Source organism: Notolabrus celidotus, chromosome 22 (genome assembly GCF_009762535.1).
Source record: "Notolabrus celidotus isolate fNotCel1 chromosome 22, fNotCel1.pri, whole genome shotgun sequence".
Classification (NCBI taxonomy): Eukaryota; Metazoa; Chordata; class Actinopteri; order Labriformes; family Labridae; genus Notolabrus; species Notolabrus celidotus.
In genome coordinates this window covers 18,224,944-18,230,181 of record NC_048293.1, presented here as the reverse complement: position 1 = coordinate 18,230,181, position 5,238 = coordinate 18,224,944, and positions in this window count along the sequence as shown.

The following is a 5,238-nucleotide window of genomic DNA, read 5'->3' as shown; positions in this document are numbered from 1 at the left end:
CTCTGCTCCTAGGCTGCTGCCATTTCCATTGAAGCCTCTGCACACATCTGAAGAACATCGTAAAGACTTGACTCGCCCCCTCAGTCTTCTCATCTCCCTCTCTCTTTCATTGTTTTCCCTTCGACTTTGTCTCATTCTGTCTCCCTTTCATTGTCTTCACCCCTGCTCATTAATTCACAACCTGCAGCCATATGCGAAAGCATAAAAAGAAAACAAGAGGAGCAAAAATGACATGCGGTTCATGAGCTTAGGGCATATCGCAGTGCTGTATGTGTATATTAGGAACATTTAAATTCCCTTTGATAAAACATCAACCTTAAGTATCTCTACAACTTCTCGAAGTGAATATATTTGATAGAAATCTTTGTCCTCTGGGTCATGGAATACTCTGAACCATGCTCCATAGAACATGAACAACAATGAAAGGACAGTGAGAGCATGTCAGAGATAAAGTGACATGTTAGAAATGTATGAACACAATATAAAAAGACTGCCCACTGTGGCACAAGTGAACACAATAAGGCAAGTCAAAGGGGGTTAGCATGTCATTGTATTAAGAACGTTAACTAGCAGGAGTTATGGGGTGCATACATCACACCATGGTTGCATGAAGTAATATGATATAAAGTTCAGATTTTTGTGAGACTAGGGTTAAAAAAGCAAAAGCACTCATGGTCAGTAGTTGTTGCTTCAATAATTCATTGACATTTGGCAGATGGCAAGGGAGCCACGGATCTCAGCCTGAGGTGTGTCAGGTCACTGATTGAAATATCCAGTATGGGTGGGAGTGAAGACCCACTGACGTATTGTGGAATGCATGTTACTTTTTACAAGACTTAGAAGTCAAAGAGTGTGTTTTTTTTCCTCATCCACAGGGATACAGCTATTTAAAATATGCAGAACTTTCAGAGGGTGTTGACTTTTTTGTCATTCCAGCAGCCAGTCCATCACTCCGGTCCAGATTAAATAGCTCAAAACTTTAGGATAGATTGACGTTAAGTATGGCACAGACTTTGATTACTTTTATTCCACTATTGATCATCTGGCTTTTTTCAATGGAGCCATCTCAGGTCCAAATTGTGGTGACACTTTAATTGGATAGTCTGTCTGTTGACACTCTACAAGCTATCAGTGGTTATTCAGTTGAATGTCAACAGTGTCAGTTGACATTCAGCTAAACTTTATCAACAAACCACTAACGTCCTGTAAACTATAAGGTGCATTATCAGTAGATATGTAGTTGAATATCAGTAGACCATCAGTTTAATGTTAGTTGAATATTACAATGTTACAATGTTACAATGTCATTTAGCAGACGCTTTTATCGAAAGCAACGTACATACAAGAACAAGAACAACACAAGCAAAGATCTAGACAAGAGGAAACAAGATCAGTAAGAGTGTGATAAGGAATTTTTTTTTTTTTTTCCGAAATAAGGAACATCTACAATGAAGCAACCAACCAATTTAAGACCCTCCATTATCATCATCAACAATTAACATCACCACAATAATGACCAAAGTACCAAGTGCTGAGTCCCTCAAGAGCTGAACACAGATTTCCAGAGTAGAGCAGGACAGTGCGAGTCAATCGTAGCTGGAAGACATGATCTGCCACTGGGGACAACAGTGGAGAACAGTCTAGCTAAGTGCATAGTGCTTCCTAAAGAGCTGGGTCTTTAGCTGTCTTTTGAAAGTAGAGAGGGACTCTGCAGATCGAATGGAGTTGGCCAATTCATTCCACCATATTAGCTAAAAAATAGTTGAACATTAGTTGAATATTATCAAATATTAGTTGAATATTAGTTGAACATTAGTTGAACATTAGTTGGTGCATTATCAGTAGATATTCAGTTGAATGTCAACAGAGTGCCAGTAGTCTATATGTTCATTTCAGGTTTTAATGATTTTACAAAAAGTGTATCCTGACTCATGGTGGGTTTATTTTGCCACAGGTTATTAACCAATATTAAACTAACTATCTATAGATTGTCAACTTCTTCTAAGTTGACTATCAATCTGTCAGCTGAAAGTCAACTGTGTGATATAAACATATGATCAAGGGTATGATAGCATGTCCTCCTCACTCACAGATATACCTCAAACTTCTCAAATGAATGAGCCATCAACTCTGTCAATAATCTGTTGATTGCCAAATAATTGTTGACAATCAACAGACAAGCAACTAATGTATCTGTTGACTGTCAACATATCTATAGATGGCTCAACAGACTATCAGTATAAGCATTTGTTGACATGTGTTAGGAGTATCCAGTTAAAGGGAAAATCAAATTATTAACTTTTCTTATAATAATCAAACAAGCCCTTCCAAAATGAAGGAGTTGCAGTCAGGAGGTATTTTTCGTCTTGGCGCATCACTTTTGTTTCCCTCTTTGTGACCTTGCCGCCAATTAGCCGGAGCAACCCATCTGGTAGTTGACCTCAATGCCAAATGACCAGAGTCAGCCTGCCATCCTCTGCCTTTGCAGGCCTATCCCCCCTTAGTGTCCTCGCCCATGAGGTACAAGGCTTCATCATTATGGTGATAATAAAATATCCTTCACTATGAGGCCAACTTACCCTCTGGCAGAGGCTCAGGAAACCATATTTCTTTCCCTGGCAATGTGCTTCAATACATTTAGGGCTAGAGCCTCTGAAAGTTTTATCACAATAAGTAGTAGGAGTGAGTGAAGAATTTATCCTACATGAGACAAATACATTACTTTGCCTTGTGAGAAAAGAGAAACACTGGCAGCCATGCATTTTCACTCTAAAACTGTCCTCATTGTTTCTTATTTGGGAGACAGTATGAGAGGAAATTCTTTGGGCACCATGTTGCCCATGGTTTGTTGAATAAACTCAGATATTGACCTGCTGTCTGTCTCAGCAGCTCTTTATTGACTGAACTTGTTGTATCTAATTGAGAGGGTTTGTTGCTGTGGCTCATAACCTGCTCAGCAACAAACAAGAATATAAAAATAGTACGCAGGTTGAACCAACTTTTTAAAATGATTTGGTTTTATAGTGCATTATAACGAGGATTATCAAATTCAGGTTTAGCTCCGGGGTGTCAGAAGTGAATCCCTGAAGGATTTAAAGAATGTTAAATTCTTTGGTAAGTTCATAGTGGCTTTGCTTTGAGGTTTTGTATCTTAAGCCTTAAAGTTTGCATGGCAGGTTGGCAAACTGGCATCACACAGGCGAAAAAGAAAAAGTGGTTTCACTTAGTGATGAGTGATGAGTTTTATTTGAAAGTTTGCACAGCAAAGGCTTCAGAAAAAGCATCTAAACCATGATTATATGAGTGTGAGTTTCTGTAAATGTGTGTTTGCTTTACATACATGAAAATTGGTACTTAATTATTATATGTACAGACTTTTTATTTGATGAAAATATTTCATGGATGCCAATTAACGTAGTTGAAGAAAAGAGGGACCATTCAGCTTGTTATTATTGCACAGTGTATGATGGTATGTGGAGGTTACTCATGGCATGTGCTGTAACAGGTCCCTGGATGCTAGCTTTCCAACAGTGCACTCATCACAAGTTCTTCACTGTAGCCCAGATAATGCAGCATTCATGATTTTCTAACTGAATTTCATGTTTTGACAGTACACTGGACAGTTTTCCGCTCTCCCTCAGTCCATCTTAAATGAGCTCAGGTCCAGAGAACGCTTTGTTTTTGTAGCTGGTTAATATACAGTTTCCTCTTTACATGGAGGAGTGATGTTGTGTTATGTGATGTTTTTATACCAGACCTTTGTGAATAGCCTCTTCAGTAACTTTTGATGAGATCAGACGAAGCAAGTTTATGTTAGTTAGGGATGGTGTTAGACGACAACATGTCCGTTTTTTGATGAAATGGTGTCGGTTAAAAGAGGCCGCTCTCTGTCAATTACAAAGACTCTGAGCCTTGTGAAGGAGAAAAAAGTAAACAGCTCTTGAACAGAAAAGTTCCATTCCATTCTTACTTTTGTTCCTACTTACCCTGTACTCAAGGTAAAAACTCTGTTAAGGTATGCCATACATAGTATACATAATACACACCATAAACTGACCCTGTAAAGGCCGTCCTTTGTTGCTGTATTCCTCTCCTGTGCACTGCTCAATGATGCAGCATGACAATCTGATTAGCACACATTCTCTAACTATGAAAAGCCTCTTGTTCTTTCCTGAGTTGTGTGGAGATACCAGATTCTTTGCATGAAGACTTTTGAAAACAGTTCTGATTGAACTGGCAAAAAGCTCCTGCTGGTACAGCTTCCGTGCTCAGTGAGGCGTTTAAGCCCCTTTCTATGAAAGAGGGCACAACCTTAAAAAGTAATATTGTATTTCACAGATAAAAGAAAGCAATGGATGGCAAATTTAGTTGATCTTTTTTAAATTATTTTAATTCCACAAATCCCTCAATCCGTTGAATGACCAGGGCGGACTCAGTGTTTTGCCTGTCCTCAATCACTTCCCCCTTCTGATTTTTTTCTCTGGACAGTTCTCACATTGCGGATCCTGCCTTGAATTTGTCCTTTAGCCTTCTCTTAAGAAAAGTCTTGCCCTGCTCTCTTTTCCTTTGCTAACATACTAGTAACAAATCTCTCCTAAGAAGTTAAAAGCAAAGGCTCTGCTGGATTGCATGCCATTGACCTTTTGGGCGGCTGTGGCTCAGTTGTAGAGCGGGTCATCTCTCAATAGAAAGTTTGATCCCCAGCTCATGCTGTCTGCAAGTTACACTTTCCTTGGGCAAAACACTGAACCCACGTGTCTTCCAAACACATGGTCGGCAGTGTATGAATGTGATTAGTGCTGATGAGCAATTGGGCACTTAATACAGCAGCCTCTGCCATCAATGTGTTAACGTGTGTGTGAAAGGGTCATGTGACGTAATGTCATAGTGGTTTGAATAGGCAGAAAACTAGAGAAGCAGCATATAAGTGCTGCCCATTTATCACTTACTGTTCTGCCTTCTGTCAGATTTTTTGGGAAGCCAGATGTCCATGTACTCAGTGACAAGCATCTGGAATTACTACACACACAATTAGCAAATCTTCTTCTTGCTGATTTTTTTTTCAACTAACAATTGTGAGTGTACTATTTACATAAGAGTACATGTAATACTGTCTGTGGTTTAAAACAGGGGTTCCCAAACTTTGCAGCCCTAGATCCCCAACATATTGGCGCGAAGACTTGCGACACCCACTGTCCCTCAAAGTGATTTAATGTGGCTTCATTTAGCTGGTCTGGA